The sequence below is a fragment of the Schistocerca americana genome, chromosome 10 (assembly GCF_021461395.2).
Source record: "Schistocerca americana isolate TAMUIC-IGC-003095 chromosome 10, iqSchAmer2.1, whole genome shotgun sequence".
Taxonomy (NCBI): Eukaryota; Metazoa; Arthropoda; class Insecta; order Orthoptera; family Acrididae; genus Schistocerca; species Schistocerca americana.
Window position 1 is genome coordinate 16,735,156 of NC_060128.1, and position 14,606 is coordinate 16,749,761.

Here is a 14,606-nt window from a genome sequence, read left to right on the forward strand (position 1 = left end):
TGCCGACTTAAGTACAAGAAAACGGACTCTTCTTACTGTTTATGTTTTGAACCATTCCTGTGACACTAGTTATAGATTCCGATGCTTCAGTTCAGTTTTACTGTATCCCTCTGACCTTCTTATTGACGATGAAACACAGACAGTGCATCGGAATTAAACTAAAAAGGCACAATGCCGACTTAAGTACAAGAAAACTGACTCTTCTTACTGTCTATGTTTGAACCATTCCTTTGACACTAGTTATAGATTCCGATGCTTCACTTCAGGTTTACTGTATCCCTCTGACCTCCTTATTGACGATGAAACACATAAATTGCAAAGGAATTAAATACAAAAGGCACAATGCCGAATTAAGTCCAAGAAAACTGACACTTCTTACTGTCTATGTTTTGAACCATTCATGTGACACTAGTTATAGATTCCGAAGCTTCAGTTCAGGTTTACTTTATCCCCCCGACCTTCTTATTGACGATAAAACACAGAAATTGCATCGGAATTAGTTACAAAAGTCACAATGGCGACTCAAGTACAAGAACACTGGCTCTTCTTACTGTCTATGATTTGAACCTTTCCTGTGAGACCGGTATTAGATTCCGATGCTTCACTTCAGGTTTACCGTATCCCTCTGACCCTCTTATTGACGTTAAAGCATAGAAATTGCATCGGGATTAAATACAAAAGGCACAATGCCGACTTAATTACAAGAAAACGGACTCTTCTTACTGTCTATGCTTTCAACCATTCCTGTGACACTAGCTATAGATTCCGATGCTTCACTTCATTTTTACTGTATTCCTCTGACTTTCTTATAGACGATGAAACACAGAAATTGCATCGGAATTATATACAAAAGGCACATTGCCGACTTAAGTACAAGAAAACTGACTCTTCCTACTGCATATGTTTTGAACCATTCCTGTGACACTAATTATAGATTCCGATGCTTCTCTTCAGGTTTACTGTATCACTTGGTCCTTCTTATTGACGCCGAAACACAGAAGTTGCAACGGAATTAAATAGAATAGGCACAATGCCGACTTAAGTATAAGAAAACTGACTCTTCTTACTGTCTATGCTTTGAACCATTCCTGTGACACTAGTTATAGATTCCGATGCTTCACTTCAGGTTTGCTGCATCCCTCTGACCTTCTTATTGACGATGAAATACAGAAATTACATCGGAATTAAATACAAAAGGCACATTGCCAACTCAAGTACACGAACACTGGCTCTACTTACTGTCTATGTTTTGAACCATTCCTGTGACACTAGCTATAGATTCCGATGCTTCACTTCAGGTTTACTGTATCCCTCTGACTTTCTTATAGACGATGAAACACAGAAATTGCATCGGAATTATATACAAATGGCACAATGCCAACTCAAGTACAAGAGGACTGGCTCTTCTTACTGTCTATGTTTTGAACCATTCCTGTGACACTAGTTATAGATTCCGATGCTTCACTTCAGGTTTACTGTATCCCTCTGACCTTCTTATTGATGATGAGGCATAGAAATTGCATCGGGATTAAATACAAAAGGCACAATGACGACTTAAGTACAAGAAAACTGACTCTTCCTACTGTCTATGTTTTGAACCATTCCTGTGACACTAATTATAGATTCCGATACTTCTCTTCAGGTTTACTGTATCCCTCTGACCTTCTTATTGACGATGAAACACAGAAATTGCATCGGAATTAAATACAAAAGGCACAATGCCGACTCAAGTACAAGAAGACTGGCTCTTCTTACTGACTATGTTTTGAACCTTTCCTGTGAGACCGGTTTTAGATTCCGATGCTTCACTTCAGGTTTACTGAATTCCTTGGCCATTCCAATTGACGACGAAACAAAGTAATTGCATCGGAATTAAATACAAAAGGCACAATGCCGACTTAAGTACAAGAAAACTGACTCTTCTTACTGTCTATGTTTGAACCATTCCTGTGACACTAGTTATAGATTACGATGCTTCACTTCAGGTTTACTGTATCCCTCTGACCCCCTTATTGACGATGAAACACATAAATTGCAAAGGAATTAAATACAAAAGGCACAATGCCGAATTAAGTCCAAGAAAACTGACACTTCTTACTGTCTATGTTTTGAACCATTCATGTGACACTAGTTATAGATTCCGAAGCTTCAGTTTAGGTTTACTGTATCCCCCCGACCTTCTTATTGACAATAAAACACAGATATTGCATCGGAATTAAATACAAAAGGCACAATGGCGACTCAAGTACAAGAACACTGGCTCTTCTTACTGTCTATGATTTGAACCTTTCCTGTGAGACAGGTATTAGATTCCGATGCTTCACTTCAGGTTTACCGTACCCCTCTGACCTTCTTATTGACGATAAAGCATAGAAATTCCATCGGGATTAAATACAAAAGGCACAATGCCGACTTAATTACAAGAAAACGGACTCTTCTTACTGTCTATGTTTTGAACCATTCCTGTGACGCTAGTTATAGATTCCGATGCTTCACTTCAGTTTTACTGTATCCCTGTGACCTTCTTATTGACGATGAAACACAGAAAGTGCATCGGAATTAAACTAAAAAGGCACTATTCCGACTTAAGTACAAGAAAACGGACTCTTCTTACTGTCTATGCTTTCAACCATTCCTGTGACTCTAGTTATAGATTCCGATGCTTCACTTCAGGTTTACTGTATCCCTCTGACCTTCTTATTGACGATCAAACACAGAAATTGCATCGGAATTATATACAAAACGCACAATGCCGACTTAAGTACAAGAAGACTGTCTCTTCTTACTGTCTATGTTTTGAACCATTCCTGTGTGACACTAGTTACAGATTCCGATGCTTCACTTCAGATTGACTGTATCCCTATGACCCTCTTATTGACGATGAAACGCAGAAATTGCATCGGAATTAAGTACAAATAGCACAATGCCAACTCAAGTACAAGAGGACTGGCTCTTCTTACTGTCTATGTTTTGAACCATTCCTGTGACACTAGTTATAGATTCCGATGCTTCACTTCAGGTTTACTGTATCCCTCTGACCTTATTATAGACGCTGAAACACAGAAATTGCATCGGAATTATATACAATAGGCACATTGCCGACATAAGTACAAGAAAACTGACTCTTCCTACTGTCTATGTTTTGAACCATTCCTGTGACACTAATTATAGATTCCGATGCTTCTCTTCAGGTTTACTGTATCCCTCTGACCTTCTTATTGACGATGAAACACAGAAATTGCATCGGAATTAAATACAAAAGGCACAATGCCGCCTCAAGTACAAGAAGACTGGCTTTTCTCACTGTCTATGTTTTGAACCATTCCTAAGTGCCCGGTTTTGGATTCCGATGCTTCACTTCAGGTTTACTGTATCCCTTGGACATTCTTATTGACGACGAAACACAGAAATTCCATCGGAATTAAATACAAAAGGCACAATGCCGACTTAACTACAAGAAAACTGACTCTTCTTACTGTATATGTTTTGAACCATTCATGTGACACTAGTTATGGATTCCGATGCATCACTTCAGGTTTACTGTATCCCTCTGACCTTCTTATTGACGATGAAACACAGAAATTACATCGGAAGTAAATACAAAATTCACAATGGTGACTTAAGTACAAGAAAACCTACTCTTCTCACTTTCTATGTTTTGAACCATTCCTGTGACACTAGTTACAGATTCCGATGCTTCACTCCAGGTTTACTGTATCCCTCTGACCCTCTTATTGACGATGAAAGACAGAAATTGCTTCGGAGTTAAATACAAACGCACAATACCGACTTAAGTACAAGAAGACTGACTCTTCTTACAGTCAATGTTTTGAACCATTCCTGTGACACTAGTTATAGATTCCGATGTTTCATTTCAGGTTTACTGTATCCCCCTGACCTTCTTACTGTCGATGAAAGACAGAAATTGCATCGGAATAAAATACAAAAGGCACATTGCTGACTCAAGTACAAGAAAACTGACTCTTCTTACTGTCTATGTTTTGAACCTTTCCTGTGATCCCGATTTCAGGTTTACTGTATCCCTTGGACATTCTTATTGACGACGAAACACAGAAATTGCATCGGAATTAAATACGAAAGGCACAATGCCGACTTAACTTTAAGAAAACAGACTCTTCTTACTGTCTATGTTTGAACCATTCCTGTGACACTAGTTTTAGATTCCGATGCTTCACTTCAGGTTTACTGTATCCCTCTGACCTCCTTATTGACGATGAAACACAGAGATTGCATCGGAATTAAAATACAAGCGGCACAATGCCGAATAAAGTACAAGAAAACTGAGTCTTCCTACTGTCTACGATTTGAACCATTCCTGTGACACTAGTTATAGATTCCGATGCTTCACTTCAGGTTTACTGTATACCTCTGACCTTCTTGTTGACGATGAAACACAGAAATTGCATCGGAATTAAATACAAAAGGCTCAATGCCGACTCAAGTTCAAGAAGACTGGCTCTTCTTACTGTCTATGCTTTGAACCTTTCCTGTGAGACCGGTATTAGATTACGATGCTTCACTTCAGGTTTACTGTATCCCTCTGACCTTCTTATTGACGATGAAGCATAGAAATTGCATCGGGATTAAATGCAAAAGGCACAATGCCGACTTAAGTACAAGAAAACGGACTCTTCTTACTGTTTATGTTTTGAACCATTCCTGTGACACTAGTTATAGATTCCGATGCTTCAGTTCAGTTTTACTGTATCCCTCTGACCTTCTTATTGACGATGAAACACAGACAGTGCATCGGAATGAAACTAAAAAGGCGCAATGCCGACTTAAGTACAAGAAAACTGACTCTTCTTACTGTCTATGTTTGAACCATTCCTTTGACACTAGTTATAGATTCCGATGCTTCACTTCAGGTTTACTGTATCCCTCTGACATCCTTATTGACGATGAAACACATAAATTGCAAAGGAATTAAATACAAAAGGCACAATGCCGAATTAAGTCCAAGAAAACTGACACTTCTTACTGTCTATGTTTTGAACCATTCATGTGACACTAGTTATAGATTCCGAAGCTTCAGTTCAGGTTTACTTTATCCCCCCGACCTTCTTATTGACGATAAAACACAGAAATTGCATCGGAATTAGTTACAAAAGGCACAATGGCGACTCAAGTACAAGAACACTGGCTCTTCTTACTGTCTATGATTTGAACCTTTCCTGTGAGACCGGTATTAGATTCCGATGCTTCACTTCAGGTTTACCGTATCCCTCTGACCCTCTTATTGACGTTAAAGCATAGAAATTGCATCGGGATTAAATACAAAAGGCACAATGCCGACTTAATTACAAGAAAACGGACTCTTCTTACTGTCTATGTTTTGAACCATTCCTGTGACACTAGTTACAGATTCTGATGCTTCACTTCAGTTTTACTGTATCCCTCTGACCTTCTTATTCACGATGAAACACAGAGAGTGCATCGGAATTAAACTAAAAAGGCACAATTCCGACTTAAGTACAAGAAAACGGACTCTTCTTACTGTCTATGCTTTCAACCATTCCTGTGACACTAGCTATAGATTCCGATGATTCACTTCATTTTTACTGTATTCCTCAGACTTTCTTATAGACGATGAAACACAGAAATTGCATCGGAATTATATACAAAATGCACATTGCCGACTTAAGTACAAGAAAACTGACTCTTCCTACTGTATATGTTTTGAACCATTCCTGTGACACTAATTATAGATTCCGATGCTTCTCTTCAGGTTTACTGTATCACTTGGACCTTCTTATTGACGCCGAAACACAGAAGTTGCAACGGAATTAAATAGAATAGGCACAATGCCGACTTAAGTATAAGAAAACTGACTCTTCTTACTGTCTATGCTTTGAACCATTCCTGTGACACTAGTTATAGATTCCGATGCTTCACTTCAGGTTTGCTGCATCCCTCTGACCTTCTTATTGACGATGAAATACAGAAATTACATCGGAATTAAATACAAAAGGCACATTGCCAACTCAAGTACACGAACACTGGCTCTTCTTACTGTCTATGTTTTGAACCATTCCTGTGACACTAGCTATAGATTCCGATGCTTCACTTCAGGTTTACTGTATCCCTCTGACTTTCTTATAGACGATGAAACACAGAAATTGCATCGGAATTATATACAAATGGCACAATGCCAACTCAAGTACAAGAGGACTGGCTCTTCTTACTGTCTATGTTTTGAACCATTCCTGTGACACTAGTTATAGATTCCGATGCTTCACTTCAGGTTTACTGTATCCCTCTGACCTTCTTATAGACGATGAAACACAGAAATTACATCGGAATTATATACAAAAGGCACATTGCCGACTTAAGTACAAGAAAACTGACTCTTCCTACTGTATATGTTTTGAACCATTCCTGTGACACTAATTATAGATTCCGATGCTTCTCTTCAGGTTTACTGTATCCCTCTGACCTCCTTAGTGACGATGAAACACATAAATTGCAAAGGAATTAATACAAAAGGCACAATGCCGAATTAAGTCCAAGAAAACTGACACTTCTTACTGTCTATGTTTTGAACCATTCATTGACACTAGTTATAGGTTCCGAAGCTTCACTTCAGGTTTACTGTATCCCTCTGACCTTTCTTATTGACGATGAAACACAGAAAATGCAAAGGAATTAAATACAAAAGGCACAATGCCGAATAAAGTACAAGAAATCTGACTCTTCTTACTGTCTATGTTTTGAACCATTCATGTGACACTAGTTATATATTCCGAAGCTTCAGTCCAGGTTTACTGTATCCCTCTGACATTCTTATTGATGATGAGGCATAGAAATTGCATCGGGATTAAATACAAAAGGCACAATGACGACTTAAGTACAAGAAAACTGACTCTTCCTACTGTCTATGTTTTGAACCATTCCTGTGACACTAATTATACATTCCGATACTTCTCTTCAGGTTTACTGTATCCCTCTGACCTTCGTATTGACGATGAAACACAGAAATTGCATCGGAATTAAATACAAAAGGCACAATGCCGACTCAAGTACAAGAAGACTGGCTCTTCTTACTGACTATGTTTTGAACCTTTCCTGTGAGCCCGGTTTTAGATTCCGATGCTTCACTTCAGGTTTACTGTATTCCTTGGCCATTCCAATTGACGACGAAACAACGAAATTGCATCGGAATTAAATACAAAAGGCACAATGCCGACTTAAGTACAAGAAAACTGACTCTTCTTACTGTCTATGTTTGAACCATTCCTGTGACACTAGTTATAGATTACGATGCTTCACTTCAGGTTTACTGTATCCCTCTGACCCCCTTATTGACGATGAAACACATAAATTGCAAAGGAATTAAATACAAAAGGCACAATGCCGAATTACGTCCAAGAAAACTGACACTTCTTACTGTCTATGTTTTGAACCATTCATGTGACACTAGTTATAGATTCCGAAGCTTCAGTTTAGGTTTACTGTATCCCCCCGACCTTCTTATTGACGATAAAACACAGATATTGCATCGGAATTAAATACAAAAGGCACAATGGCGACTCAAGTACAAGAACACTGGCTCTTCTTACTGTCTATGATTTGAACCTTTCCTGTGAGACAGGTATTAGAGTCCGATGCTTCACTTCAGGTTTACCGTACCCCTCTGACCTTCTTATTGACGATAAAGCATAGAAATTCCATCGGGATTAAATACAAAAGGCACAATGCCGACTTAATTACAAGAAAACGGACTCTTCTTACTGTCTATGTTTTGAACCATTCCTGTGACGCTAGTTATAGATTCCGATGCTTCACTTCAGTTTTACTGTATCCCTGTGACCTTCTTATTGACGATGAAACACAGAAAGTGCATCGGAATTAAACTAAAAAGGCACTATTCCGACTTAAGTACAAGAAAACGGACTCTTCTTACTGTCTATGCTTTCAACCATTCCTGTGACTCTAGTTATAGATTCCGATGCTTCACTTCAGGTTTACTGTATCACTTGGACCTTCTTATTGACGCCGAAACACAGAAGTTGCAACGGAATTAAATAGAATAGGCACAATGCCGACTTAAGTATAAGAAAACTGACTCTTCTTACTGTCTATGCTTTGAACCATTCCTGTGACTCTAGTTATAGATTCCGATGCTTCACTTCAGGTTTGCTGCATCCCTCTGACCTTCTTATTGACGATGAAATACAGAAATTACATCGGAATTAAATACAAAGGGCACATTGCCAACTCAAGTACACGAACACTGGCTCTACTTACTGTCTATGTTTTGAACCATTCCTGTGACACTAGTTATAGATTCCGAAGCTTCAGTTCAGGTTTACTGTATCCCCCCGACCTTCTTATTGACGATAAAACACAGAAATTGCATCGGAATTAAATACAAAAGGCACAATGGCGACTCAAGTACAAGAACACTGGCTCTTCTTACTGTCTACGATTTGAACCGTTCCTGTGAGACCGGTATTAGATTCCGATGCTTCACTTCAGGTTTACCGTATCCCTCTGACCTTCTTATTGACGATAAAGCATAGAAATTGCATCGGGATTAAATACAAAAGGCACAATGCCGACTTAAATACAAGAAAACAGACACTTCTTACTGTCTATGTTTTGAACCATTCCTGTGACACTAGTTATAGATTCCGATGCTTCACTTCAGTTTTACTGTATCCCTCTGACCTTCTTAATGACGATGAAACACAGAAAGTGCATCGGAATTAAACTAAAAATGCACAATTCCGACTTAAGTACAAGAAAACGGACTCTTCTTACTGTCTATGCTTTCAACCATTCCTGTGACTCTAGTTATAGATTCCGATGCTTCACTTCAGGTTTACTGTATCACTTGGACCTTGTTATTGACGCCGAAACACAGAAGTTGCAGAGGAATTAAATAGAATAGGCACAATGCCGACTTAAGTATAAGGAAACCGACTCTTCTTACTGTCTATGATTTGAACCATTCCTGTGACACTAGTTATAGATTCCGATGCTTCACTTCAGGTTTGCTGCATCCCTCTGACCTTCTTATTGACGATGAAATACAGAAATTAAATCGGAATTAAATACAAAAGGCACATTGCCAACTCAAGTACACTAACACTGGCTCTACTTACTGTCTATTTTTTGAACCATTCCTGTGACACTAGCTATAGATTCCGAAGCTTCAGTTCAGGTTTACTGTATCCCCCCGACCTTCTTATTGACGATAAAACACAGAAATTGCATCGGAATTAAATACAAAAGGCACAATGCCGACTCAAGTACAAGAAGACTGGCTCTTCTTACTGTCTATGATTTGAACCTTTCCTGTGAGACCCGTATTAGATTCCGATGCTTCACTTCAGTTTTACTGTATCCCTCTGACCTTCTTATTGACGATAAAGCATAGAATTTCCATCGGGATTAAATACAAAAGGCACAATGCCAACTTAATTACATGAAAAGGGACTCTTCTTACTGTCTATGTTTTGAACATTCCTGTGACACTAGTTATAGATTACGATGCTTCACTTCAGTTTTACTGCATCCCTCTGACCTTCTTATTGACGATGAAACACAGCAAGTGCATCGGAATTAAACTAAAAAGGCACAATTCCGACTTAAGTACAAGAAAACGGACTCTTCTTACTGTCTATGCTTTCAACCATTCCTGTGACTCTAGTTATAGATTCCGATGCTTCACTTCAGGTTTACTGTATCACTTGGACCTTCTTATTGACGTCGAAACACAGAAGTTGCAACGGAATTAAATAGAATAGGCACAATGCCGACTTAAGTATAAGAAAACTGACTCTTCTTACTGTCTATGCTTTGAACCATTCCTGTGACACTAGTTATAGATTCCGATGCTTCACTTCAGGTTTACTGTATCCCTCTGACCTTCTTATTGACGATGAAATACAGAAATTACATCGGAATTAAATACAAAAGGCACATTGCCAACTCAAGTACACGAACACTGGCTCTACTTACTGTCTATGTTTTGAACCATTCCTGTAACACTAGCTATAGATTCCGATGCTTCACTTCAGTTTTACTGTATCCCTCTGACTTTCTTATAGACGATGAAACACAGAAATTGCAACGGAATTATATACAAAAGGCACAATGCCGACTTAAGTACAAGAAGACTGTCTCTTCTTACTGTCTATGTTTTGAACCATTCCTGTGTGACACTAGTTACAGATTCCGATGCTTCACTTCAGATTGACTGTATCCCTATGACCCTCTTATTAACGATGAAACGCAGAAATTGCATCGGAATTAAGTACAAATGGCACAATGCCAACTCAAGTACAAGAGGACTGGCTCTTCTTACTGTCTATGTATTGAACCATTCCTGTGACACTAGTTATAGATTCCGATGCTTCACTTCAGGCTTACTGTATCCCTCTGACCTTATTATAGACGATGGAACACAGAAATTGCATCGGAGTTATATACAACTGCACATTGCCGACATAAGTACAAGAAAACTGACTCTTCCTACTGTCTATGTTTTGAACCATTCCTGTGACACTAATTATAGATTCCGATGCTTCTCTTCAGGTTTACTGTATCCCTCTGACCTTCTTATTGACGATGAAACACAGAAATTGCATCGGAATTAAATACAAAAGGCACAATGCCGACTCAAGTACAAGAAGACTGGCTCTTCTTACTGACTATATTTTGAACCTTTCCTGTGAGCCCGATTTTAGATTCCGATGCTTCACTTCAGGTTTACTGTATTCCTTGGCCATTCCAATTGACGACGAAACAAAGAAATTGCATCGGAATTAAATACAAAAGGCACAATGCCGACTTAAGTACAAGAAAACTGACTCTTCTTTCTGTCTGTGTTTGAACCATTCCTTTGACACTAGCTATAGATTCCGATGCTTCACTTCAGGTTTTCTGTATCCCTCTGACCTCCTTATTGACGATGAAACACATATATTGCAAAGGAATTAAATACAAAAGGCACAATGCCGAATTAAGTCCAAGAAAACTGACACTTCTTACTGTCTATGATTTGAACCATTCCTGTGACACTAGTTATAGATTCCGATGCATCACTTCAGGTTTGCTGCATCCCTCTGACCTTCTTATTGACGATGAAATACAGACATTACATCGGAATTAAATACAAAAGGCACATTGCCAACTCAAGTACACTAACACTGGCTCTACTTACTGTCTATTTTTTGAACCATTTCTGTGACACTAGCTATAGATTCCGAAGCTTCAGTTCAGGTTTACTGTATCCCCCCGACCTTCTTATTGACGATAAAACACAGAAATTGCATCGGAATTAAATACAAAAGGCACAATGCCGACTCAAGTACAAGAAGACTGGCTCTTCTTACTGTCTATGATTTGAACCTTTCCTGTGAGACCCGTATTAGATTCCGATGCTTCACTTCAGTTTAACGGTATCCCTCTGACCTTCTTATTGACGATAAAGCATAGAATTTCCATCGAGATTAAATACAAAAGGCACAATGCCAACTTAATTACATGAAAAGGGACTCTTCTTACTGTCTATGTTTTGAACATTCCTGTGACACTAGTTATAGATTACGATGCTTCACTTCAGTTTTACTGCATCCCTCTGACCTTCTTATTGACGATGAAACACAGCAAGTGCATCGGAATTAAACTAAAAAGGCACAATTCCGACTTAAGTACAAGAAAACGGACTCTTCTTACTGTCTATGCTTTCAACCATTCCTGTGACTCTAGTTATAGATTCCGATGCTTTACTTCAGGTTTACTGTATCACTTGGACCTTCTTATTGACGTCGAAACACAGAAGTTGCAACGGAATTAAATAGAATAGGCACAATGCCGACTTAAGTATAAGAAAACTGACTCTTCTTACTGTCTATGCTTTGAACCATTCCTGTGACACTAGTTATAGATTCCGATGCTTCACTTCAGGTTTACTGTATCCCTCTGACCTTCTTATTGACGATGAAATACAGAAATTACATCGGAATTAAATACAAAAGGCACATTGCCAACTCAAGTACACGAACACTGGCTCTACTTACTGTCTATGTTTTGAACCATTCCTGTAACACTAGCTATAGATTCCGATGCTTCACTTCAGTTTTACTGTATCCCTCCGACTTTCTTATAGACGATGAAACACAGAAATTGCAACGGAATTATATACAAAAGGCACAATGCCGACTTAAGTACAAGAAGACTGTCTCTTCTTACTGTCTATGTTTTGAACCATTCCTGTGTGACACTAGTTACAGATTCCGATGCTTCACTTCAGATTGACTGTATCCCTATGACCCTCTTATTAACGATGAAACGCAGAAATTGCATCGGAATTAAGTACAAATGGCACAATGCCAACTCAAGTACAAGAGGACTGGCTCTTCTTACTGTCTATGTTTTGAACCATTCCTGTGACACTAGTTATAGATTCCGATGCTTCACTTCAGGTTTACTGTATCCCTCTGACCTTATTATAGACGATGGAACACAGAAATTGCATCGGAGTTATATACAACTGCACATTGCCGACATAAGTACAAGAAAACTGACTCTTCCTACTGTCTATGTTTTGAACCATTCCTGTGACACTAATTATAGATTCCGATGCTTCTCTTCAGGTTTACTGTATCCCTCTGACCTTCTTATTGACGATGAAACACAGAAATTGCATCGGAATTAAATACAAAAGGCACAATGCCGACTCAAGTACAAGAAGACTGGCTCTTCTTACTGACTATATTTTGAACCTTTCCTGCGAGCCCGATTTTAGATTCCGATGCTTCACTTCAGGTTTACTGTATTCCTTGGCCATTCCAATTGACGACGAAACAAAGAAATTGCATCGGAATTAAATACAAAAGGCACAATGCCGACTTAAGTACAAGAAAACTGACTCTTCTTTCTGTCTGTGTTTGAACCATTCCTTTGACACTAGCTATAGATTCCGATGCTTCACTTCAGGTTTTCTGCATCCCTCTGACCTCCTTATTGACGATGAAACACATAAATTGCAAAGGAATTAAATACAAAAGGCACAATGCCGAATTAAGTCCAAGAAAACTGACACTTCTTACTGTCTATGTTTTGAACCATTCATGTGACACTAGTTATAGATTCCGAAGCTTCAGTTCAGGTTTACTGTATCCCCCCGACCTTCTTATTGACGAAAAACACAGAAATTGCATCGGAATTAAATACAAAAGGCACAATGGCGACTCAAGTACAAGAACACTGGCTCTTCTTACTGTCTATGATTTGAACCTTTCCTGTGAGACCGGTATTAGATTCCGATGCTTCACTTCAGGTTTACCGTATCCCTCTGACCTTCTTATTGACGATAAAGCATAGAAATTGCATTCGGATTAAATACAAAAGGCACAAGGCCGACTTAATTACAAGAAAACGGACTCTTCTTACTGTCTATGCTTTCAACCATTCCTGTGACTCTAGTTATAGATTCCGATGCTTGACTTCAGGTTTACTGTATGACTTGGACCTTCTTATTGACGCCGAAACACAGAAGTTGCAACGGAATTAAATAGAATAGGCACAATGCCGACTTAAGTATATGAAAACTGACTCTTCTTACTGTCTATGCTTTGAACCATTCCTGTGACACTAGTTATAGATTCCGATGCTTTACTTCAGGTTTGCTGCATCCCTCTGACCTTCTTATTGACGATGAAATACAGAAATAACATCGGAATTAAATACAAAAGGCACATTGCCAACTCAAGTACACGAACACTGGCTCTACTTACTGTCTATGTTTTGAATCATTCCTGTGACACTAGCTATAGATTCCGATGCTTCACTTCAGGTTTACTGTATCCCTCTGACTTTCTTATACACGATGAAACTCAGAAATTGCATCGGAATTATATACAAGAGGCACAATGCCGACTTAAGTACAAGAAGACTGTCTCTTCTAACTGTCTATGTTTTGAACCATTCCTGTGTGACACTAGTTATAGATTCCGATGCTTCACTTCAGATTGACTGTATCCCTATGACCCTCTTATTGACGATGAGACGCAGAAATTGCATCGGAATTAAGTACAAATGGCACAATGCCAACTCAAGTACAAGAGGACTGGCTCTTCTTACTGTCTATGTTTTGAACCATTCCTGTGACACTAGTTATAGATTCCGATGCTTCACTTCAGGTTTACTGTATCCCTCTGACCTTCTTATAGACGATGAAACACAGAAATTGCATCGGGATTATATACAAAAGGCACATTGCCGACTTAAGTACAAGAAAACTGACTCTTCCTACTGTCTATGTTTTGAACCATTCCTGTGACACTAATTATAGATTCCGATGCTTCTCTTCAGGTTTACTGTATCCCTCTGACCTTGTTATTGACGATGAAACACAGAAATTGCATCGGAATTAAATACAAAAGGCACAATGCCGACTCAAGTACAAGATGACTGGCTCTTCTTACTGACTATGTTTTGAACCTTTCCTGTGAGCCCGGTTTTAGATTCCGATGCTTCACTTCAGGTTTACTGTATTCCTTGGCCATTCCAATTGACGACGAAACAAAGAAATTGCATCGGAATTAAATACAAAAGGCATAATGCCGACTTAA